General features: G+C 36.9%; 1 long non-coding RNA gene across 1 annotated transcript; it reads right to left on the bottom strand.

Annotated features, from left to right (window-relative positions):
* Positions 1–249: 249 nt before the first annotated feature.
* On the bottom strand, positions 250–26,866 carry LOC138175572 (uncharacterized). Its single transcript, XR_011172037.1, has 4 exons — positions 26,811–26,866; positions 19,519–19,606; positions 9,788–9,916; positions 250–789 (listed from the first exon to the last, which is right to left on the bottom strand). It is a non-coding gene; the product is annotated as an uncharacterized lncRNA (long non-coding RNA).
* Between the last annotated feature and the right edge of the window lie 255 nt (positions 26,867–27,121).

The raw sequence follows: 27,121 nt of genomic DNA on the forward strand, positions 1-27,121 counted from the left end.
AAAGCTCCCTGGTCTAAAATTTTTAGGTCTTCTTTGGCTTCTTCATACCAACCAATAATAGAGAAAAAGAAACTGTAATCATGGTAAAAATCAAGATGGTGCAAATATTCCTGTTCAAGAACAGAGGACTTGGCTATCATCTAAAAGCAGTAAAACTCAATTCTAGATAGAAATTTATGGCTTGTAAAATGATATGATTAATTAAATATAATTATATATAAATTATAATTAATTAATACAATTAATTAAAGAAAAACTTATTTCTGCATGTATCAAGTGCAGTATCGAATGGAAAACATGGTACAATTATCAGTATTTACCCCCAATTTCTAGATAGTTGACTGAAAGCATTTTAGAAGATTTAATTAACAAGACATTGCTCAATTTCCCACTGACAAATCTCTTGTGTCCAGATAAGCTTTAAATCTTATGGGAATCAAAACAAAAGAATAAGTTGTTTTCACTCATATACTCTGTTCAAAGTTTAACACTTTTATCAGTACCTGGGATTTGATATACTTCCACCAAATGGTGAATCTCCAATCAAAATTAAAGCTCCATTTATCTCTTCATGGCAACAATCTTCCCAATTAGTGACTACAACAGACCCCCCAAAAACCCATATTGATCCCAAATCTACCATCCACCAAGGATTAGATTCTTTTAATGTCTGAATTCGAGAGCCTTTACTGAAGTCACTTTTCAAAGACACATCAACAGCATGATCAGCTGATCCCAAGGGACTGGTAGTGCTAGACTGGAAAGCTCTTTTCCTTATTGATAATATCACTGAAATGATAAGAGTAAAGATTGAAATGAATTACTCCCTGAAGGAGAAAAAGCAGTCACCCCTTCTCTTTTTTAATAGCAATAGGGGTTAAGTAACTTGCTCAAGGTTACATGGCCAGTTGTTTTCATCCCGACACTGGAGCCGGTGCTCTTACTCGCTGAGCCACCTGGCCGCCCCTAAGCAATTGGGGTTAAGTAACTTGCTCAAGGTTACATGGCTAGGTGTTTCTGGGTGGGTGCTAAGTGTCTGAGCCCGGATTCGATCCCCAGGTCATCCCAACACTAGGGCCTGTGCTCTTACTCTCTGAGCCACCTGGCCGCCCCAAAAATGACTTTCAGTAAGTTTGAGTCAGGTAACAGATCTCTGAATGTAGACATATCAGCATATTAAAGTACAGTACAGAGCCTAAAGTAAACCAGTTACCAGCTAGGCATCTGTGTGTAAAAGATTTGGGGCGGCTAGGTGGGGCAGTGAATAGAGCACCGGCCCTGGAGTCAGGAGGACCTGAGTTCAAATCCAGTCTCAGAGAGTTAGTTAACACTTACTAGACATGTGACCTTGGTCAAATCACTTAACCCCAATTGTCCTGCTTTCTCCCCTCCAAAAAAGAAAAAAAAGAAAAAAAATTTCTTTGAGCAGAAGAAGTAATCAGGTATTTTTATTCTGAGTGAAAAAAAATGATTGCCCTGAGAAGAGGAAGTAATGAGAAAAAGTAATTATATTTCTAGTTGCTAAGACTATATCTCATGAGTGTATTCTTTGTCTTTGTGTCTTTTTGTCTCTGTGTGTCTATAGTTTGACTTGAAGATCAGCCCTATTTGCCTATATGTACTTCTGTGTGACTTCAATTCACCAAGCTGGGAGCCAAGGAAAGGACTGGGTCTTAACCAGCTGGACCAACAAGACTTTGCCAGGAGGCCCTTCTGCCTCTTTTGCTCTCTATGATTAAAGGGCAAGAAAAAAAGAGAAAACTTAAAAAAAAATCTCCTTCCGTCTTTTGATTGTGGCCAAAATTATGAGAGAAAGGAATCTTTCCCCCAATTTATAGAAGCTTGACATTATAAACTAATTGGAAATTGGTGGGGTTTTCTCTAAATTGTCACTTATATGCTAATTCTTTCATAGTGGGTCTGAAACGAATTAAGAAGTTAAAAACATATAGGAAGATTTGAAAATAGTATCAGTCAAATTTCAAGGGATTTTTTTTTTGGGTGCATGTGTGCACTTCCTTGAGTAAAAACTAAGCTATTTACTCCCCCCTCATGGCAGATCAGCAAGACAGGGTAGGGTGTGGTAATAGCAGCCTCTTGTGGTTAGCTGCAGCTGCTCAGTGATGCTAGCAGGATCACAAGCATCCCTTAATTACCTTAGGGAAGGAGATAAGGTCCCTGGGAGCACCTGCCATAGAATGAAATCTGTTAAGCAGCCATGGCTCTGTGAACTTAGCTGTAGAAAGCAAGGAGTGCTGAGAGAAAAATATCCTTACCTTCAGTTTTCAGAAAGCAGACCACTGTTTCAATAGGGATTAATTGATAATTCCCTAACCACACTACCTTGTGGCCCTTGGAAGGGGGGGGGGGCAGATTTGGGTCACTCCAAAAGCCCAAGTTAGAAATTGAACTAAAGATTTAAGCCTAGGTTAGCTTAAGAATTTTTATAAATAATTTGAACTAAAAATAGCAAGAACAGCATAGCCAAAGGGACTACTTTAAATGAGTAAAAGAAAACAGTGAAAGAAAATGCAATGATGTCATCTAAAACCTTCCCTAATGTGATTTCTATTAGATAATACAAACCTTTCTCTCTCTTTCTGATCTCTCCACCTCAAGAAGTAATGTCCCTAGGTTTGAGGAGAATCTAGAAGTAATAGATAATTTTAATGCTATATTTAAAGGTTACAATTCTACTTGGAAAGATGTAACTGATTTAATGGTGACTTTGCTTCCCCAAGTGAAAGACAAGCAGTCATAGAGACAGTTAATAGGTTAGCCCTGAAAAAAAGGGGGAGCCCCCAGTTGACCTTTACAGGAGGACCCTTAATGGGATCCCAATTAGCCTGATGATTAGAGCAGATTGCAGCAGACCAGACAATCTTTTGCTTGGGAGCATGAACAATTTGTGCAGTATACCCAGAAAACTGTAATAAATTCTAGGAGACAATACAAGGAGAGAGTGGGAATCCTAATAATTTTTACAATATGCTATAGAAAAGTGCTAAAATCATATGCAAGGTTAGACTTTTTGCACCCATTTTGTTAATCAATCCCTGCCTGAGATACGAAAGCATTTTCACAAGAGATGCCCAGGTTGGCATGGAATGATCATAAAGCAGATTAGAAGCATTGCCCTTTATGTCTATGAAGGAAAGGAAACAGGAAAAAGAGAAAGAGGAAAACCAGGAAAAAGAAGGAACTATAGAAAAGGAACAGACTGTTTCCCTAATTTACACTGTTCCAGCCCAAACCATCCTTTTGTCAGGGACAGGTCATTAAAGAATACATAGTACAGGCTATGTGGGAGCCTACATCTAAACCTTGGGCCTTTCAGAAATGTTTTTCCTGTGAAAGGAAAAGCCACATTGCTCAAGACTGTTTTAAGGGACATTGGGACTTTAGAAGTCTAAAGGAGAACAGAGATAAAGGTCCCCTAAGGAGGAATAATCCATGAAGGGGGAGGGGTAAGGACTGTGAATCTCAACGTTAGATTTTCTTTTTTTCCAGATCCCAAGATTCTAGATTCGACTTTTCAACCCCTTGTTCCCTTCACCAGTTCTTTCTATCGATAAGGTACCAAGCAGAAATTTAACAAACACTAATTGATTGAAGCTGTGTGTGGAAAGTAATTTTGCTTTTTATTCAGAGAAGCAGCAGCTACTGGGTGATTTCTCTTCCTGCTTTTTTAGGTTAAATTTTTAGTTGGAAAATGATCTTGCATACTAAAAGTTTGCAAATCCAGATTTAATTGGATCCCCAAACTAAAGTTTGTAGACTGTATTCAATTTAACTCTGGGGAATTGTCTTTGCCCACCCAAAATCAACGTCAGGGAAATGTGATTAAAACTACAAAATAATTTTTTATCCTTTAAGGCACACTTTGATCAAGGTTTCTCTATAGTGGACTTAAATACATTCACATAGAATTTCAGTAATTTACATTTAAAATGCATGTCACCTTTGTAAAAGCTGCTTGTGTAAGAAATTTTGGCAAGAACTGAAAAAAATACAACTCACTTGACTTAGGAGTTATAAGGTATTAATTCTCTCCAGACTCTGAAAAGTGAAGAGTAAGTGTGATTTAATTTGGAAAACTCTTTGAGTTGATCTCTGTAGACAAAAAGTTTGACTTTTGTTACAGTGGATTGAGAGTTATCATGGTAGTGAAAAAAATTCCAACTTCTTTTGAAAACCAAAAGAGAAAGTTATAGAGGGATGAGAGATTTGATAACCAATAGGTTCCTAAATGTGATAATTAGGGTAGACTACTGTCAAATAACAGATTAGCTGTTAAGAGGGTTGGGAGAACCCAGAACCACACTCCTGTGCTTCAACAAGCCTCCTAAAAGTTTTTTTTAATGGATTAAAAAATATTTGTTCCACAAATGTCTTCTGGGACTAGGAAAAGACAGTATAGATTCAATCTCTTTTTTGGAAGGATGAGAGAGATTCCTAAGAGAACACCTGAATTGTAACTGATCAAGCTACAGTATAATTGTGATGGGTAAATTAATGAAGAAAATCACTTTGGTTGAAATTAACTCCACATTGGGGAGGAGGGAGGAGAGGGAGAGGGAGCAACTTTGGAACTCAGGGGATTGTGGAACTGAATGTTGTAAACTAAAATTAAATAAATAAACTAAAAAATTTTTTTAAAAGAAATTAACTCCCTAGCTTGGGAAAGTAAGGTTGTAGTAAGACATTGTGTTTAACGACAGTATGTGCTAATACTATAAAGCAAATATTCATTAGAATGAATACAGTCTGGGATATGGTTGAAATGTTCAATGTAAGCAAATAAAGGAAAGTTGTGTAGTTTGAGTAATGGTTTTTGGAAAAAGAAATAAAGACTTGAGGGAAAATATGGGAGATAAGTAAAAAGGTTTGAATTTTCAAGCGATATGAGATGTCTAAAAATGGTTTAAGCATGTTGAGAGGGTTTGAAGAAGTTTGACTTTGTTACAGTGGATTGAGAGTTATCATGGTAGTGAAAAAAATTCCAACTTGTTTTGAAAACCAAAAGAGAAAGTTATAGAGGGATGAGAGATTTGATAAGCAGTAGGTTCCTAAATGTGATAATTAGGGTAGGTTACTGTCACTTTTGAAATATTTGACAATGGATTAGTTGGAATTAGTGAAATTAGAAAAATTACTCTTCACTTTTCAGAGTCTGGAGAGAATTAATACCTTATAATTCATAATAGGAAATTCTTAGAATAAATAAACTTTGTGTAAAATGTAATACTAAATAATAAATTAAGATTTTTATGTGATGCCAGTTGGAAAATAGATTCAGGTATAAGTGAATTTATTCTGGCCTCATTTTAAGTGAAATGTGTCTTTCTTAGAATTTAAGAGGGGTTGTAGAATTAGGATTAAGGATTAAGGGAGGAGAGGAGAGGGAGAAAATTTGGAACTCAAGAGATTGTGGAACTAAATGTTGTAAACTAAAAGTTTTTTTAAATTAAAAAAAAAAAAAAAGAAATTAACTCCCTAGCTTAGGAAAGTAAGGTTGTAGTAAGACATTGTGTTTTACTACACCCCTTGTAAGGGGTGGTAATTAAGAATTTGTTTATAGTATAAGTCTACTGTGAATTCTGAAACTATATCTACAATGGTCTATACTAATGTTACATTTAACTAACTTGGTCTTAACAAACTCCAGATTTATTTTTGCTTTAAGGGTTGAATAAGAGATCAATATTTGTCAGTCTAGAAGTTTACAGCTATCATATATCCACTATGTATTGAATGTACAGAATATTATTACTTTCTTAGATTCTATTGACTGTCTTTTTATATCAGGATGGAATGTCAAGTAAAAATCTTTTGTGTGATTTTTTAAGAAGGCCTAATAAATTTTTATTTGCTAGTTATTTTTTTTTTTTGCAACAATTTGAGAGTATTGATAACTAGTGTGTCCGGCCCTACTGTGACCAGTGAGACTTTGCTTTTTGAGAAGTAACTTTTAATGACACTGAATATTCTTTTTGAGTTTCATTTTTAGGTTTGTTATTTTTAGGTTTGCTTCAAGAAAAAATTCAGGGGAGGCTAGGTGGCACAGTGAACAAAGCACCGGTCCTGGAGTCAGGAGGACCTGAGTTCAAATCCGACCTCAGACACTTAACACTTCCTAGATATGTGACCTTGGGCAAGTCACTTAACCCCAATTGCCCTACCCTCCCCCCTCCAAAAGGCAAAAAAAAGCCAGCAGCTCAATGGGAGTGACATCTGAGATCTAAATTAAGTGGATGTCTGTCACTGGGAATTAAAGTTGGGAGGACAACCTTGAGAAAGCTAAGATGGGACTCTCTTAATTAATTTTCCCATACAAGAAATCTGCTCATCTGGCTAATTTTGAGACTAGTTATGCTATCCTGCCATATATTTGGCTGCTTATAATCATTCTGAGTCTTAGGTCTGAGAGCCTGGAGGACTAGTATTGATGATACTATATTCATGTCCTTACTTCTCCCTCTCATAGCAAATCTTTTTAACCAGGGCAAGCTAAGCTGTGATTTTTTTTGGGGGGGGGGAAGGCAGGGAAATTGGGGTTAAGTGACTTGTTCAAGGTCATAAGGCTAGTTTTTTGTATTGTGTCTGAGGCTGGATTTGAACTCAGGCCCTCCTGACTGTACTCTATTCACTGCATGACCTAGCCACCCAAAGCTGTGATTTTTTTTAATGATGAATCTCTTACTATTTCCATTTTGAGACTATAGTCAATACTTAATCCCAGCAATATGTGAACCTTAATAACTGAATCCATCCAAAGTTATTATCATTGGTACTTTCTATTTAAGGTTAGACTTTATAGAACTGTAATTTATATTATTCTGAGTGTGATTCCAGGCATGACCATCAAGAAATGCTATTGAGTCAATGATACATGATACCAGTAACCCTATGGGATTGACATCTATGAACTTCAGGGGGAATTCTCATGGGGAAGGCTGAGAGAATGACTCTTCCCACAGGATAATGTAGGATTTTCCTGCTGTGATTTCCCCAGTATAACATTTCCGTTTTAATGGAAAGTATCTAACCTGGTTGACTTTAATTAAGCCTGGCTATGGCATTTTCTCAATACAGTTGCTTGCCTATATGACTCTTGCCTGTGATTGGCATTAAGTTAGGGGAAACTTTTCCCCTTACTATTGCTCTGTCTCTATTTTCCTTTTATGGCAAATATCTATAATCATTGCAAGTGGTCAGTATAAACACAATATTAGATCTTTTATCTCCTAGGCTAGTACTGGAGTAATCTGATGCAGGTATTAGAATTTTAGTCCTTTCTATATCCTAAACAGCTAAGTGGATGAATACTTGGGTTTGTCATCTGCCTGTCACTAGTTAGATATCATTCTGTATAAAATTAAGTATTTAAATATTTCAAAATGATATAAGAATAATTGGGTATTGATGTGACAGTTTATGGGACCAAGCTTTTGTTCTGTTAATTACTAACACTAAATCAGAGACATTTTTAGTTTTGTTTTGAAGAAAATAATTGTAGTATAATCGATTTCTTTAGGGGAGAGTAATTTTTAGAATATCTGGTGTTACCTAAATGACAAAAGTAAGTTTTATTCAGAATTGTTATTTAATTTGGAATTATCACCTAGGTATTGAGCATATTTTGAAATATAAATGTGACAATTTATTTGATAAGCACTGTTTTAAAATTTTATATTCCATGTATTTATGCATACCATTCCAGAACCTTTAGCTACAAATGAAGTTAATTTGGCAATTTTTAAGAGAATTAATTTTTGTATTAGAAGCCATTTTCTTATAAAAAGTGTCCTGTTATTAAAGCCTTAACAAACTCATCTTTGTAAGGGGTGAATAAGTAGCTAAAAGTAAATAACTAGAGTAAATAACAAAATAAATAGCTAGAGTGAAAATTTCATTTAAAAGCAATAGTAATAGTAACTTACAATATAAGAATAAATAATAATAATAACAAGGTGCCAAATATAAAATTGAGTTCAGAATTTTCAAATTTTTCAGTTGTTAGTTGAATTTCTTAAATATATCGACATAACAGTTTGCTAACTTACATCACAAGACAATTACAAGTAATCAACTAAAACTCCTTCCCTTTCTGGGACTTGAATTCAAGGTAAAGAATGAAATAGATGAGCAACAGAGATTAAATGATGCCAGAGTCAATACCAATTTAAAAGGCACTTTTTAGGCTATGTAACTACATTGGCAAATATCAAATTCATAACCAAAAGGACTCATTCTACAAGTCAGATCCTCATAGATTCTTTTACATTCTCCCTTAAGCCTGTTGCAGTCAAGTTGAGAAAAGGATAGGAACAGCAAGGGGTATGGAAAAATGTAAATCTTCTGGTTTAGAGGTTTCGAATTGGATGTTTTTATGAGAGCTGTAAAGTTTGAACTAGTCTTACTGCCTGATCTGGTTAATGGCAAAGCAAACTTGAGTTGTATTGAGATCTATTTTGCAAGAGATTTTAACAGAGAAAAGGATTTCTGCAAGTGACCAGAACCAGAGAAGCAAATCTGCTAGAAGCTGCCCTGGAACCCCACCCATTCCAGAATGACTAAGGAGAGATCTCCAGGGGAGGCTAGGTGGAGCAGTGAATAGGGCACCAGCCCTGGAATCAGGAGGACCTGGGTTCAAGTCTGGCCTCAGATGCTTAACACAAAAGCTAGCTGTGTGACCTTGGGCAAGTCACTTAACCCCAATTGCCCCTCCAAAAAGCAAAAAAAAAAAAAAAGAGAGAGAGATCTCCAGGGGACTAAAGGACTACATCAAGAGATGTTTCAGAAACAAGACAACTTATGAGATGAGTCCTACAGTATGATGAACTGATGAAACAGACAGTGGGAATGGGTTGTAGAGAGAGATTTCGCCATTAAGACGTGCTTAGCAAAGAGGACTGCCCCAAATGGCTCCTCTCAATGTGTTGGTCAATCTCTTTCCCTCTTCCCCTCTCACTATTTCCCATCATAAAACCCATAGTTTAAATGATGAAGCATTTGGCATACCACTTAGTGATTCACTGAGGAGACTGTGTCTTTCAAGTGAATCAAAAGGGAATTAATATTACATTATTATAGCAATAATTATTAATTGTGATCCACCCTTTTTCTTTCTATTTCCAGTAAAGACCCAACTTCTGTTAAGGTCAGTCTCTGAAGGGCATGGCTGATTGAGAAGATTGCTCCTAGCCCTCAAGGAATGTGTTCCCCAATTTCTGGTGGGACCCCATCCAGCTAGGAGACCTAATTCTGTTTAGAATATAAACAGAGTCCAGTCTGGGTGAGCCCTTACCCTGAGGGAAAGAACCCTATCCTTGATCCACTTAATTAGAGCTTAGGGTGATCCAGCTCACAAAGAAGAAAACCAGCCAGAGAGGTCCAGATGGAAATAGCTTGCCCTGCCCAGATTATTAGAGGCTTCTGAGAGTCATCATCAGGCCAGATTTTCATCAGGGTTAGCTGAAGACTTTTAGCCCACCTTCTCATTAAATGTCCACCAATCAAGGTTGATTTTCACTTGTCAGAGGAGTGAGTTCCCTTTCAGAAGGGATTTAAGGCATTTCAGAGTCTCCCTTGCCATTTTTGGTTATAAAACCACTGACCATCAATTTACTGATTGCTGACTAGCCTAAGTAATACATTTATTATTAATTACCCAGAAACACTGTCTCTTGGTGTAACAATTATTTTATTTTGAAACACATAAAATGAGAAAAATACATTACCCAATTTTTCAGTTTTATCAACTCGAATATAAAAATGTACTCACTCATCTGTTTGTGTTTTATAGTCTCAGGCAAGCTGAGTAACTTTCCATTTTCAAAATTTATGGATTGAATTTCCTTAGGAGGTTCCATTTGAACGAAATTGGTCCTTTCTCCCACTAATGGTTCTTCATCTGAAAATACATGATAAGAAAGATTTGGCTTCAAATCCTTTCTCTGACACAGTCAATTCTGCCCAAACACTTGTTTTTGAAAATGCAAATTTCTTCTAATGTGATTGATATATTAGGAAACAATTTGAATATGACTTGAATTTTGGTTTACGTATGTGAGATTTTGTCAGCTGAACTGAGCACAAAACAGACATACATACACACCAAACATCTACCAACTACCTCAGTTCACTGAATGTGTTATCCTGCAAGGGTGAATAACCACTCTTCACAAAAATTTACCATTTTCCTATGTCCACCTCCATAAACAAATGTCATGTCATTTTCAAGGCAAAGTATCATATTTATTGTTTATCTTCATGTGTAATAGAAGCTGTGGATGGAGGAGGGCTCTTCCACATCTGTGGTTCACTCCTTGTCCCCACTTTCCATTCAGGGTCCCACTCCTTGAGCTGATGATGCTGACCAAGTCTGCCCTGTCACCCGCAACCATCAACTTTGTCAACATGGCCCTATCCAAGCATCAGCCAGAGGTCGGGGACATCGCAACTATTTGTTGTAGTATTTATATATATATATTTAAACTATTTACTATCTATAAAACTGTTCTACTATTCTTATTAGATTTTTTTATAGCAATTGGGGTTAAGTAACTTGCTCAAGGTTACATGGCCAGTTATTTCTGGGTGTGGTGCTGAGTATCTGAGCCCGGATTTGATCCCCAGGTCATCCCGACACTGGAGCCGGTGCTCTTACTCGCTGAGCCACCTGGCCGCCCTTCTTATTAGGTTTTTATCCTTGTTTTGTGTGTCACTAATGGACTTTTGGACTGTTGTATCCCTGAACCCATTTTCCCCATAAGACCTGTAGTTTTTATTGCATGATTTTTCGCATAGCACAGTGCTTTTGGTGAACAGATGTATTGTGTTATAGTAGAACTGACTATATTTGTTGTGTATCCTTCAGTAACTTAATTTCTCAGTGCTCCAGGCATGTCTATAAGACTTTATTCTCTCAATGTACTGTTGATTATTAGTGGAAAGAGGAAGAGTATCTATAACAGGAGTAATTATTCTGATGCATCAATGATTGAAATGATTTATTAAGAATTTAATAGATGCAAAGCATTGTGCTTGGGTTGTGAAATAAAAAAGACAGTCTCTGCTCTCAAGGAACTCCATTCTAGTAGGAGAGACAACACATAAGTAGTGTTTCAGCCATGCATCAGATGGAAAGGTCCCATGATTCTTGGAGTTTAGTGTCAAAGCAGATGATAATGTCTCTTCTTTAAAGTCATTATTGGTTTCTGATACTAAACATTCTTTTCTGGACTTTTTCACAGATGTGGCTATAGTACCTATGGGAATAGTCACCAGTTTGCATCTCCACAGAGGTAGAAATGATGAAAAGAGGCAGGTAGGTGGTGTAGTACTGAGGCTGGAATCAGGAAGATCTGAGTTCAAATCCAGAAGCAGGCATTTTACTAACCAAGTGACCACAGACTAGACACCTAACCTCTTTGCCTCAGCGTCTTCGTTTATAAAATGGGGAAGATAATAGTACCTACTTCCCAAGGCTGATCTGAGGACAAAATCAGATAATGTTTCTAAAGCACTTTGCAAAAGTTATTATTATTAAGGGGGGAAACATGCAAGGTCCTGCTCTAGGCACTGAAGGGCAAAAATGCAAACACAATTTTCCTTGAAGAGATTTTATTCTATTGGGTGGAATTTCTCTATTTCTCTGGTCTGGACTAATGTAATATCTTCTTAACTGTTCTCTCTACCTCCTGTCTCTCTCCTCTCCAATCTTCCCCAAGTTATTATGCAACCTTATAGAACTGACTATCTCATTACTTTTCTTCTTCCCATTAGATTGTAGGTAAGATCCTTAAGGGCAGAGACTGTCTTTTGCCTCTTTTTGTATCTCCAGAATTAGTCATGCCTAGTATACAGTAGGTACTTAATAAATGTTTATTGATTGATTAATAAACCCTACTGGCTCCCTATTACAAGCTTCTTTGACATTTGAAGCCCTTAATTCCCTCAATTCAGTCTACCTTTTGAGCTTTATTACACTTCATTCCCCTTCACACACTCTACAGTGAAACAAACTGGCCTTTCTTCATGCTCTTCAGACATTGCACACCATCTCCTTTCTCCTTGTACTCATGGTTCCCCTCTCAGAATCTCTAGTTTTTTTCAAAGTGCACTTTACGCACCATCTTTTATATCATTTTTTTCCTGTTTCCCCCATTTACTGATGCCTCCTCCCCCAAATGGCATTATATATGTATGTTTGCATATATGTGTGTTCACATACGTGGATAGAGGGCTGGGCCTGGAGTCAGGAATACTCATCTTCATGAATTAAAATCTGCCCTTGGACACTGCCTCAAATCCTCTTCTGTAAAATGAATTGCAGAAAGAAGTGGCAAACCAATCCAGTATCTTTGCCAAAAAGACCCCATAAGGGGACACAAAGTGTCAGGACTAAAATGACTGAACAACTACATACACACAACTGTGTATGTATGTATAGTTATATACATGCTGCTATATATACTGTATGTTTGTTATATGTATATACACATATGTATGTGTGTGTGTATATATATGTGTATATAAACACATGCTTCAAACCTCTACTAGCTATCATCTACCAATGAACCTTTACCAGTTCATTGGATGTGTTATATACCCAAGTCATTATCTAGAATTATTATCATTTTCATCCCTATTTTATAAATGAGGAAATTGAGGCAAGCAGAAGATAAGTGGCTTGCCCATGGTCACACAGCTAGTAAGTATCTGAGGCTGGATTTAGACTCACTCAGGTCTACCAGATTCTCTCTGTCTCTGTCTCTGTCTTTCTCTCTCTGTCTCACACACATGCACACAATGAAAACACACGTCTCAAGTTATCTATCTACACAACACACATACACAAATCGATGTATACATGTATATTATTCAGCACTTACTGTACAGCAAGCACGGTGCTAAGCATTTCACAATGATGATTCTTATTTTATTTAATCCTCACAAAAACCCTGGGAGGCAGGTGTTATTATTATTCCCTTTTTTATAGAAGAAGAAATGGAGGCAAACAGAGGTAAGTGACTTACCAAGGTCACATAGCTAGTAAGTGTCTGAGGCAAGATTTGAACTTCAGTCCTGGCACTCTACTGTGCTAGCTACCTCCATCTACATGCTTATATAGACATAGATATGTGATATCTATGTATCTATATGATATATTCCTATATATCATATCATATATGACATACATCCCCTCCACTGATAGAAGGTAACTTCCTCAAGGGCAGGGATTCTCACTTTTGTCTTTGTAACTCTGACCCCCTAGCAGAAGTTGGCACACAATCAATACATGTTATGTTAACTGATTATGTTACTATGAAAAAGAATAATTTGTCATCTTATACAGGACAATCTACCTCGATAGAAATATTAACTGGTGCTTAGCCATTAGTTAACAAAGGATACAACTTAACTGTAGAAATTCACTGACAGGTACTAATTGGTAGTAAGTATGAAATAGTGAGAACTATATGGGCTATGAATGAGGGGACATAGTTTTTAGATCTAACACTTTCTAGCTACTTTAGGTCACACATTTAGCCTCCCTGGGCCCCTGTTTCCTTACTTGTAACATGAAGGATTTGGAATATCTAATATCTAATATCTCTCTTGGGTCTAAGAATCTAAATCTAAATCTAGGTTTTTTCTTCTTCTTCTTTTGCTTTTTGGAGGGCAACTGGGGTTAAGTGACTTGCCCAAGGTCACATGGCTAGTTTTTGAGTTAAGTCTCTGAGACTGGATTTGAACTCAGGTCCTCCTGACTCAAGGGCCGGTGCTCTATTCACTGCGCCCCCTGCCAGCCCCCATGGTTTTTGTTTTCTTAACTAATTCATTTTTAGTTTTCAACATTCACTTTCATAAGACCTTGAGTTCTAAATTTTTTCCCCTTTTCTTCCCTCCTCCCATCTCCCCAAGATGGCCTACAATCCAATATAGGTTATACACATACAATTATATTACACATATTTTCACATAAGTCATGTTGTCAAAGAAGAACCAGAACAAAAGGAAATAAACACAAGAAAGAAAAAACAAACAAAAAAAAACAAAAGAACAAATAGTATGCTTTGATCTGCATTCAGACTCCATAGTTCTTTCTCTGGAAGTGGATAGCATTCTCCATCATGAGTCCTCTTAAAGTTGGTCATTGTACAATGTTGTTGCTATCATGTATAATGTTCTCCTGGTTCTGCTCACTTCTCTCAGTATCAGTTCATGTAAGTCTTTGCAGGTTTTTCCAAAATTCACCTACTCATCATTTCTTATGGAACAATAATATTCCATTACATTCATATACCACAATTTGTTCAGCCATTTCCCAGCTGATGGGCATCCCCTCAATTTCCAACTCTTGGCCACCACAAAAAGAGCTGCTATAAATATTTTTGTACATGTGCGTCCTTTTCCCATTTTTATGATCTCTTTGAGATATAGACCTAGAATTGCTATTGCTGAATGAAAAGGTATCAACAATTTTATAGCCCTTTGGGCATAGTTCCTAATTGTTCTAACAGAATAGTTGTATCAGGTCACAACTCCACCAATAGTGCATTAGTGTTCCAATTTTCCCACATCTTCTCCAACATTTATCATTTTCCTGTTCTGTCATGTCAACTGATCTGATAGGTGTGAGGTGGTACCTCAGAGTTGTTTTAATTTGTATTTCTCTAACCTAGTGATTTAGAGCATTTTCAAATGATTATATTTCAAATTTCTTCATCTGAAAACTGCCTGTTCATATCCTTTGAACTTTTATCAATTGGGGAATGACTTGTACGCTTATAAATTTGACTCAGTTCTCTCTATATTTTAGAAATGAGGCCTTTATCAGAGACACTGGCTGTAAAAATTGTTCCCCAGTTTTCGGATTCCTTTCTAATCTTGGTTGCATTAGCTTTTTTGGTGCAAAAACTTTTCAATTTAAGTAATCAAAACCATCCATTTTGCATTTCATAAAGTTCTCTATTTCTTAGTTGGTCACAAATTCTTCTGTTCTCCCTAGATCTGACAGGTAAACTATTCCTTACTATCCTAATTTGCTTATAGTCTATCTCTCTCTCTCTCTCTCTCTCTCTCTCTCTCTCATATATATATATATATATAGTATCACCCTTTATGTCTAAATCATGTACCCATTTTGACCTTATTTTGGCATGCTATGTAAGATGCCTAGTTTCTGCCATACTATTTTTCAATTTTCCCAGCAGTTTTTGTCAAATAGTGAGTTCTCCAGAAGTTGGAGTGTTTGGGTTTAACATACAGATTACTATAATCATTAACTATTGTGTCTTGAGTACCTAAATGATTCCACTGACCCACCACTCTATTTCTTAACCAATGCCACATAGTTTTGATGATTGCTGCTTTGTAATACAGTTTTAGATCTGGTATGGCTAGGTCACATTCCCTTGCATTTCTTTTCATTAATTCCATTGACATTCAGTGCATAGAGTGCTGGATGTGGAGTTAGAAAGAGTTGGGTTTGAATCCTGCCTAAGACACATGGTGACGGCGTGAGTGGGGTGACCCTCTCTTGCTCTTAGGGCAAGTCATTTGCCCTCTTAGCTTCTGATTCCTCATGGGTAGAATGGTGATAATAATAGCTAATGGCCACAGCCAGACCCTTATTTAAGGTGAAAGTAGTGTACAAAGAAGAATTAGAGAGTTAGAACCTAAAGCAAACTTCAGGGATTATTTTGAAAAAAAAAAAAAAAGAGACAAAGTGCCTTATAAACCTAAAAGCACCATCTAAATGCAAACTATTACAATTACTACTTCATGATATTGAACAAATTATTGCATATATTCTTGTGAAAGTTAGCTAAGTGGCACAGTGCATAGAGTTCTAGACCTGGAGCCAAACTCATCTTCCTGAGTACAAATCTGGCCTCAGACACTTTACTAGCTGTGTGACCCTGGGCAAGTCATTTAACCCTGTTTGCTTCAGTTTTCTCATCTGTAAAAATGGGGATAATAATAGCAACTACCTCCCAGGGTTGTTGTGAGGATCAAACATGATAATATTTGTAAAGCAATAGCAGCATTAAAAGTTAGCTATTATTATTATTATTTTAACTTCACCTACGCCATCCTACAGTTGTGAAGTTGAGTTTTTTGAATTCACGTGTAAGAAAAAGACTCTTCTCCACCATATGTTTACATTTTTGGATTTGATTTTATGTAACTGTTGGCATCAATATTTTACTAATATTTAATAATACTAGTATTTAGGGGAAGACCTTAAGAATGGAGTACCATGAATAGTCATGAACTTGGACTTGAAAATGTGGTGAGTATTTGTTCTCTATTTCCTTCATGAGTCTCAGTGAATCCAATTTTGTTGAATTCCATGAATTAGGGAAAAGTGTTCACTTATCTAAATGTTCTATTTAAAAATCTAAGAAGAATCAACATACTATTTGTTTTGTTTTGCTTTTTGAAGGACAGTTGGGTTTAAATGACTTGCCCAAGGTCACACAGCTAGTGTGTGTGTGTGTGTGTGTGTGTGTGTGTGTGTGTGTTAAGTGCCTGAGGCTGGATTTGAACTCAGGTCCTCCTGACTCCAGGACCGGTGCTTTATTCACTGTGCCACCTAGCCACCCCCCAACATACTATTTTTTAAAATACATTTTTGAAAAATACATAAAAAACATTTAAAAAGTACATAAAATTGTCTAAGCTGAAGCTGCTTACAAAATAAAGCCTCTATTAGCGTTGTACTTACCAGCCTCTGTGGGCTGCCAAAATAGGGTGACCATAAATAGTAGAAAGAAGTTATGGTACATAGCTGACTTGTCCAGCAGAATTCCCAACCTTCCACTCTGTTTGCTATGTTGTTCAAGATTTTTAAACCCAATTGAAGTGAGTACCAGGGATTTTGAAGAGTATTCTAGCCACTGATATAATAAGATCTTCTAATTGGAATTATTGGGAGGGAGAACAGTGTCCGAGCATATGATCTTATCATTGCTTCTTAAATGTTTTTTTTTAATCTACAAACCATTTTACTAGAGCAAAATATTCCATGGGCACCTGCCAAAATTTCCTCAGTAGAATTAATGAGGAGAATGGTTGTGCATTGGAGGAATATTGAGGAATATCACAAGAAACTACTGCCAGAAATAAAAGAAGAGATATCATATTGTTAATATCAGAAGGGTAAGACTATGTCAAACTCAAAAAGAAATGGGGGGGACTACTAAACTGGACATAAGGATCTCTATGGGCCATATATTGGCTTAAAAATACGTATTAACATTATGTTCTATTTTATTTTCATTTTCTTTATTGTTTCCCGATTACATTGTAATATGGTAAAGGCTGCACTGGGCCTCTGGAGAGGTCTTTGAGACTCTGGTGTAAGATACCAAATGTTTGCAGACTGTCAGACTACCCAGGCCTACAGTTTAAGAAATACAACTATAGGAACTATGTCCAAAGGGCTATAAAAAAGTGCATACCCTTTGACCCAGCAATACCACTTCTGGGGCTGTATCCCAAAGAAATCACAGAAGTAGGAAAAGGACCTGTATGTACAAAAATATTTATAGCATCTCTATTTGTGTTGGTAAAGAGTTGGAAATCAAGGGGATGACCATAAACTGGTGAATGGATAAATAAATTGTGGTATATGAATATATGAGAATACTATTGTGCTATAAGAAATGAGAAGCAGACAGACGTCATGATAACTTAGAGAGGCTCAAATGAACTGATGCTGAGTGAGAAGAGCAGAACCAGGAGAACGTTGTACACAATTACAGACACTTCATATGTATGATGACTCACTTTGATAGACTTGGCTCCTCTCAGCAATACAAGGTTATTAGACAAATCCAAAAGACTCATGATGGAAAGGGATATCCACACCCAGAGAAAGAACTACAGAGTCTGAATGCAGATAGAAGCAAACTACTGGCCCTCTCTCTCTTTTCTGTTTTGTTCTGTTTTGTCCCTTCTTTCTCATTGTTCACCATTGGTTCTAATCCTTCTTTACAACATAACCAATGTTCAACGTGAAGGCATTTGTAGAACCTATATTTGATTACATGCTACTATGGGGGTGGAGGGGAAGAGGAGGGACAGAAAATTTGAAACTCAAGGGATTGTGGAACTGAATGTTACAAACTAAAAGCAAATAAATAAATTTAGAAAATAAATTTTAAAAATACAACTATAAAAGATACTGTATATACCTCTTGGGTATTTTAAGAAAGCAGGCTGAACTTTATACTAGAATGGACTTTGGCCACCTGTTTTCTATACTGGCCAATGGAAACAGTACTGTTGTGACATTCACCTATAAGTAAAACTACCTTTCCATGATGTCTTTTTGGTGCCTAAGTAAATAAACGGGTCTGGTAAAGATAAGTCACAAATTAAGTTGTTCTCTTTTGTGCATACATAATGGGGCTCCAATGTGTACCAGGATTAAGAAATTGACCTGATATTATGCATAAAAATAGACAATAAGTAACTGTCAGTTTCCTCCTTTTAAGGAGAAAGATAGTTCTCTGTTAATGATTGTGACTACCTTAATTTTTTTTTCTCATAAAGAGAATGGGAAGAAGACAATCCCATAGACTGACTTTGGACTATTTCTCATCTCACTCTGGGGGAAAATTTAGAAGATGATATTTTAACAATCCTTGAAAATTAGATATTGGTATTATCACATTGCCAAGGACCTCCTTATTTATTCTTGTACAAGTTGTGAAGTTACTATTTCTGGGTTCTCTACCACATGATGTGACTACATATGAACCAAAGTGAATAAGATAAATCACATTTTGCAGTCCTGTCTGATTCATTCATATTCATGTACACAAACTATGTCTCTTCAGAGGAACATCATTATCTTTGTAAATGAAATATGCTAATATAGCCATGGCCTTTTTATATTAAAAGTAGACGTCACAACAAATTACATTCTGTACTAATTAATTGTCACGAGCATCAACTGTTCTCAGTGTTCTGTACATGAAAACCACTCCGTTCTCAGATGTCCTTTGAGGAGACTGATTAAGAAACATGATTATACTATCGGTATTTGAAGCAACTTACTCTAGTTTAACATTGATAATGCTGACATTTCATCAACCTCAAAGGTCACAAAATGTCACTGAGAAGACTAATTTTGCTTCTCCTTGTAAGTTTAGTTTCTTTTTGTGAGCAATAAATACCAGTCTTCCAAAGTTTTCATATAACATTTCTGTAGAATAGACTAAGTATGAAGAAAATTAAACCCAAGGTTCTTCTGGTCCTATAGAAATAATGATGCACTTTGCAGAGATGCAAAGGGGAGAAATTCTTCCATTTCTTTCTCTGTCCCACATAACGACTCTAAAAAGTACTGACAAACTATTAGAGTGTATTATAGGAATAGAAGGGAAAGGAGAATTTCTCACCTCTGTCTCTGTACTCATGGTGGCTGTTAGCCTATGTGTCTCATCGTGTGTCCAACCCAAGATCCTAAGGTATATCCCACAGTGGAATGCTTACCTATGTAATGCTAATCCTCTCATCTTAGATATCAGTTTAAGCCTGATGTGATCTCAGCCACACAACATCATCACGGACTACTCTCATCCTATAAATGAAAATTCAAAAAAAATTAATCTTTTGAATGGGCTTGCACCTGAAGAAGACCCTTCCCTAAACATGGATTTTTATAATAAATATAAATTAGCAATCCATACTAAGAATTTTAGTCAACAATAGATGCCCTTTTAATGGATTAATAATAGATGTGTGTGTGAATATGCTAATTTCTTTATTTTACAATTAATAATCAATTAGCATGCAGAAACATTCATTTAAAATGACAAAGATGATAAGTATTATTCAAACCTTTACCAGCCAATTGGATAAAATTAGTATTCTGTGAAAATTGTATATTAAATTTCTTGAAGCAATATTTTACTATAGCACTTATGGATTGGCACCTTCATTTCGAATAGTAGGGTTAACTTTAATCCTAACCCTCACCATAATACACCTTCCTTATTCTTTGATATTTTCTGTATTTTTACCTCCTTTGCAACTTTGATTTCTGAACACTCTTTTCTCTAAAGCACACTCCTGTTGACCCCTTGGTCCTCTACTGAATGATGGTGATGGTGGCCAGAATTACTGTTCAGATAAGGCTAACATTTCAAAGGAAGTTGTCAAGTGGTGGAAACTCAAGGAAATCCTATTCAAGTACCATAGTAATTTTGCTTGAAAATTTTTTATCTACATCACAATATGTAGCCTATATAGTAGGAGTTTTGAACTGGGGTCCATGAATTAAAAATTTTTCATAACTTTATTTTAATATAATTGATTTCCTTTGTAATCCTATACATTTAATTTTATGATTTAAAAATAATATTCTGAGAACAGGTGCACAGGCTTCACTATTTTACCAAAGGAGTAAATGATTTGGTTTTCTTGGAATGGTTTGCCATTTCCTTCTCCAGCTCATTTTTTACAGATGAGGAACTGAGGCAAACAGGGCCACACAGCTAGTAAGTGTCTGGGGTCAGATCTAAACTCAGAAAAACGAGTCTTCCTAACTTTAGGCCTGGCACTCTATCCATCACACCACCCAGCTGTCCCTTGTATTTATACACACACACACACACACACACACATATTATCTATATGTGTATATATATATGTACACATATACATATACATGGACATATGTGTGTATATTTTGACTGGGAGGTCTTTCTGGAATTCCTTAAGTCAAAACAGGTAGGTGGATATCTTCTCTACCTATGTCCAAATTCAATTTTGGGAACAGGAATGGAACAACATAAGTAATCATATTCTCTAGTCTCTCCAGTTGCTAAGGAACATACAGAAAAAAATTTATTTAACTTTTATTTTCATTTTGGTCTGATTTGATAAAGTATATTCCACAGTATCAGATGAAGCCAAGTAATATAGATGAAGCCATATAATCAAATAATACATAAGTTCCATTATACATCTTTATCTGTACATGAAATATTCTTTGTCTTTTCCCTCTGTACTACCTTTTCATCAAAGACTGGTAAGCATGCTAAATTACAGAATGTACCAATTTAGCTTTGTAGACATTCGTTGTTCATACGGCTCTAGAAGAAGAAGACATGTTTTCAGATCATTTTCATGTACTTGGTAAACACAGTTCACAATACATGATAGAAAATGTTATATATTTGCAAATGACAGCCTTTTCATGATATCATATAGCGTTCCCTAAAGATGGAAGTTAAATATTGTGAAGCATTTAAAAATGGTCTTTTTAAGGGTCTTAGTCTTGACTATTTTTGAATATGCAATAGATTTAAGCTCATAACCAAAGAGATAAATAAATAAAGGATAAATATGTCCATCAAGTATAGCAATTGAAAACCAAACAATTCATAAGTTACAATTATTGTTTTTCCATGTAGGAATGTTAATAGCTCAACTTTGATAAGTTCCTTATGATTTCTTTTCCTTGTTTACCTTCTCATGCTTCTCTTGCTTCTTGTATATGAATGTCAAATTTTCTATTCAACTCTGGTTTTTTCAGCAAGAATGCTTGAAAGTCCTCTATTCCACTGAATGACCGTATTTTCCCCTGAAACATGATACTCAGTTTTGCTGGCTGGGTGACTCTTGGTTTTAATACCATCTCCTTTGATCTCTGGAATATCATATTCCAAGCCCTTCGATCCCTCACTGTAGAAGCTGCCAGATCCTGGGTTATCCTGATTGTGTTTCCACAATAGTCAAATTGTTTCTTCCTGGCTGCTTGTAATATTCTCTCCTTAATCTGGGAATTCCAGAACCTGGCTATAATATTCCTAGGAGTTTTCTTTTGGGGATCTTTTTCAACAGGTGATCAGTGGATTCTTTCCACCTCTATTTTGCCCTCTGGTTCTAAAACATCAGGGCCGTTTTCTTTGAGAACTTCCTGGAGGATGATTTCTAGGTTCTTACTTTGATCTTGGCTTTGAGGTAGTCCAATAATTTTTAAATTATCTCTCCTGGATCTATTTTCCAGGTCAGTGGTTTTTCCCATGAGAAATTTCACATTGCCTTCTATTCTTTCATTTGTTTGGATCTGTTTAACAACATCTTGATTTCTCATAAAGTCATTAGCTTCCATTTGCTCCAATCTAATTCTGCAGCAATGATTCTCCTCATTGAGCTCTTGAGATTCTTTTTCCATCTGGCAAATTCAGCTTTTTAAGGCATTCTTCTCCTCTTTGCCTTTTTGAGCCTCTTTCACCATTTGAGTTAGTTTACTTTTTAAGGCATTATTTTCCTCAGTCAGGCTGTTGACTCTCATTTCATAATTTTCTTGCATCATTCTCATTTCTCTTCCCAATTTTTCCTCCACTTCTCTTATCTGCTTCTTAAGGTCCTCTATGGCCTGTAACCTGCTTGTATTTTCCTTTGAAGCTTTTGGTGCAGGAGTTCTGACTTCACTGTCTTCCTCCTGTTCCATGCTTTGCTCCTTTTTGTCCCCAAAATAGGAATCTAATGTTGGAATCTTCTGTCTGCTTTGTTTCCTTTGCCTTGTCATGTTGCCCCTCAGTCACTTGACCCCTGGGCTTTTTGCCACAGTAGGACTCTGCCACCAGACAGGGGAGCTTTCATCCCAAACGCTGAGGTTTTCTCAGCTGCCGGAGGTATTAGATGGGTGCCCTCTCTGAGGTCTCCACACTCTCTGGCAAGCTGGACACACACCCCAGGACCTCCACCCTAGACTGCAATCCAGTTCCAAGAAGGTTAAAGCAAGAGTGATTACCCCTCAGACTGCTGCTTGGTCCCCCTACACTCTGCAGGCCAGGAGCTGAAGCTGCCAGGTGGCACTGGCTGGCTGTGCCAGCATCTCAGCAGCTTCTTGCCCCAGGGGGGCAAAAGCCACGCACTCCCACTTACTTGTCCTAAAGTCCAGACTGCACTGACCTCTCACTTTGTCCTTCACATCTATGTGTTTATAAATCTGGAAACGGCCACAGCTGCTGCTGATCTGGAGTCCCTCTGGCCAGAGGCTGGTCAGACCCGCCCTGGGGCTTTAGCCCTTTAACCCCCACCTTGGGGTGGGGGCTGGGCTTGGCTCCCAGAGCACTATGCTGGCCGCTTGCTGCCGGCCTGCCGGGCTGACCTCAGCAGGAGGTTAGCTTCTCTGTGTCATTTTATGGGTTCTGCAGCTCCAAAGTTTGTTCAGAGTCCCCTTTTCACATGGATTGGGGAAGGTAGAAGCCGGAGCCATGGGGAGGTCCTGCTTCTACTCTGCCATCTTGACTCCACCCCCCGTTTAACATTTTTAATCAATGATTTAGGTAAAGACAAAAATAGAATGTGTTAGGAATTTGTGGGTGATACAAAGTTGTTAGTAATATTTAGTGCATTATTAACATGGAGATCCCCAAATATTTCAATTGGTCAAAGGAAGGGAGAGAATCCAACAGGATAAAGTTTAGTAGAAATAAATTTAAGTTCTTGCACTTGGGTTAAAAAAAAAAATCAAGTGACAAGTGCAATCTTAAGGAGACATTACATATGAATAATAATTAGGGAGTTTCATTTAATTCAAGTTTAATATGAGTCGACAATGTGATATAGGTGCCTAATATGAACTTAAGCATCATTTACAAATGTATAGTGTTCAGAACAAATAGGTCCCATTGTACTCTGTGTTGCTCATTTCCCATTTGGAATTGTATGTTTAATTCTAGAAATTACTTAAGAGGGGCATTGACATGGTAAAGTATATTCAAAGAAGGGCAACCATATTTAGCACCTCCCACTATAAGTGTCTTAATATATTCTAGCCCTTCTGAAGCCTGTTGATATGCCAAGGCTAATCTTTGATGTCAAAGGCTAATGACTGGAATAAGTGGGCCTTCAACTGTTCACAGTGTTCCAGAACAAAGATTATAGTGTGTTCAGTGTTAAACTGACCCAGAACATTGTTGATCATGAAGAACTAATTAAATATTTTCTTTTACACAAAATGAAAGGGATAGGCTTGTTAGGGAATCATATAACCAAAGAAGATGGGCATAGGACCCTGGGGAAATGGAAACTTGCCTTGATTATGACGATTTTTTAAAAGCACTGAAAGAGATCTAAGGAAACCTTTTTTATTCATCTTCCTACTGATAATTAGCATTACAGTAAAACCAAAATGAATCACTTTTATCCTATACTTATGAAAGAGGAAATGGTTGCTTTAATATTTCAATTGACAAAGCATTTGCTCTGCATCTAGCAGTTTTTTCCTTTTTTTAAGGTTGTCACTGTCACAAGCTACTATTTCCATCTTCTAACAATAGTTAAAGACATGCAACTTGTGGTGATCTCTGGAGAGGAATGTATGACACCCGGAGAAACTGCAAAAAATCACAGGACCACAGATTGTGTTGGGAAAGAATAATTACTTTTCGTTTATTCATCTCTATCAGTGAAGCAGGAAAGAATGATGAATGGGATAAAGGTGCATGAATGACAGTATTGTTCCCCTGCCCCCTGCAAAAAACAAAACAAACCACACACCTGCCTTACCAGCATGGAAGCTTTGGAGCTGAAAAGACCTCAGAAATCGCCAGGTGATAAAACACCCTCCTCAATATCAATTCATTTGTGTTAATTAACACAAATCAGCTTTCACAAAAGGATACTTACAAAGAAAACCCTTGAAACCAGGAACCTGCTCTCATCTACCACCTCAGTTCTTGGGGAGATTGGTCTCGGACTTCAAGAGGTTGCTATACAGATTCCTCCCATCACACCTCTTTTAGGTGTGAGATAGTTAATGAACGAGTTATTCCCTTGCTTATAAAACACAGCACCTCAGGAGAAGAGTAGTTTCACTACTGGGATCTGTCACTTAGGTCACCCCTCAAGGCCGGCTCATCTGCCATTAAAAGAAGAAACAAGATGTGTCATACGTTCACGGCCACATGGTGACCTGGGGGAAGTGCTCCCTTACCCAGAGTCTCACACCATTTCTTGAAAATGTCTTGAAAGTCACCAAGGATACCAAACTTTCATCTGTTGGCATCTTTTGTATGCACATTCACTTTCAGCTCACCAAACAATTAAAGTGTTTGTCATCATTACAGTAAGTTGACAAGACATAGATATGCTTTGAGAGGATAGGTAAGGGCTGTCCTCCTATCATGTACTTTCAGAAGCAGGTTCTCCATACCTCCCCATGGGATGATATCAGGTAGATACCAGTCGATGAGGCAACAAGTATTTATTAAGCTCTTACTGTATGCCAGGCATATAAACACTGGTGATATCAAAAAGAGGCGAAAACACAGTTCCCGCTCCCAAGGAGTTTACACTGCAATGGTAGAGATAACATATAAACAACTATGCACAAGCAATATATACAATGTAAAAGGGAAGTAATCTCAGAGGGAAGGCACTAGCAGTGGGGCCATGTTTCAAGGATTAAGAATCTTTTGCAAAGTCCCTTCCTTCATTACATTAGCTTCCTTTCCTCGTACTCCTTAGGATTTTAATTACCAGGGAAATAAGAGGGAAATATCCCTCTGGCATGGGAGTTTTTGTTTTTAAAGGACAGACCATGGAGCAGTGTAGTTTAACCCAAAGGAAGGAATCATTAATTGTATATTTTCAAAATATTCTCTTACCTACTTTATTTAAAAATTAGTTTAAAAAACAAATTCTCATTTAAATGCACACACAAATAAAGGGAATTAAAAAATCAAAAAATTTTTGAATGGATATATAAAGTCTATATCAATAGTAACTGATGACCTCATTGAAAACATGGAGTTTTGGGATACAGGTTGGCCCAGTGGAATGCACACTGGCTTTCCAGTCAGAGGACCTGGGCTTAAATCCCATCTTGAATACTTAATGCCCATGTGATCTTGGGCAAGTTATTTAACTTCCCTTGGGGTCAATACTTCATCTGTATGTCATGCCCTCTAAAATATGACTCTATGATCCTTTGAAAGGTGTCAAGTACTCTAGAAACAATGAAGTATACTAGAAAGAACACTAGATCAAGAATTTGTAAACTAAGGATCTAATCCAACTGGTACTGTTAACTAGCTGCATAATATTGAGTAAACCATATAAGTTTCTCTGAACCTGTTTCCTCATCTGTCAACTGAGTAGTTTGGAACAGCTAGTTTCCAGGGGTTCTTTCAATGCTAAAATATTTTGCTTATAGAGCTCTAGGGTTGGCAGTTGGATATTTTCAGACAATCATAGGATTTGGGATCAAATCATTACTCTACTATTTACTAGCTAGGTGATTCTGAGCAACATACTTCATCTTCTTGAATCTCATTTTCCAAATCTATATAATGGAAGTGGTATTATTTTTATTACCTAAGTAATAGGGTTGCTATGAGGAAATTACTTTAACTGGTTAAGTACAATTAAAATGAAGTTACCACTACAAATGTAAAGGATAATGGTGGTGATAGTGGTGGTAATGATATGTGCTGAGATGAATAAAAGGGACCAAAATGATACTACTGAGGGCAACTGTAGCACCAATGCAGTATTCACTGTGCCTATGGCGGCATTGTATATGCTGGCATAATTCTGAATTGTAAAATATAACAATAATATTGTAAAATAAAATATAAAATATAAAATCTCCACAGGGAAGACAGAACCAAAATGTTTATTCAAACACTAGAAAGCCGAATCCCAAAACCAGAAAGCCAAATCCATGATAGCAACAAAGGAATCTATATACAATAACAATGAAGGGGGCACTGCCATTCCCAAGCTCTCCCCATGCTAGGGCCTTCCCACAAATGAACACTTACAGCTTACTGCCTGCTTGCTCTCTCTCCCTCAGCTCTAACTGCTCTGACCAACTACCTCTCAGCTCTTCTCCACTCTTCCTGATCCACCCTTTCCTGCTCAACCTGCTTGGTAAGTCCCTCCCACCACAGGCTTCATGTGACTCAAACTTATGTGTCGTAGGCTTCCATGTGATGTAAGCAGGCCACATGGGCCTATTAATGGACGGGAAAGATCTTTGCGTTAAGGAGAAATACATTAACAATACAGCAACACAAAAATTTTTAAGGAATGTTATTTTCATAGATAAAATTTTTTCACTAGTTTTGATGTT

This window comes from Petaurus breviceps, unplaced genomic scaffold, assembly GCF_028583685.1.
Source record: "Petaurus breviceps papuanus isolate PSGF00001 unplaced genomic scaffold, PetGlider_PUasm1.0 78, whole genome shotgun sequence".
NCBI classification, from domain to species: Eukaryota; Metazoa; Chordata; class Mammalia; order Diprotodontia; family Petauridae; genus Petaurus; species Petaurus breviceps.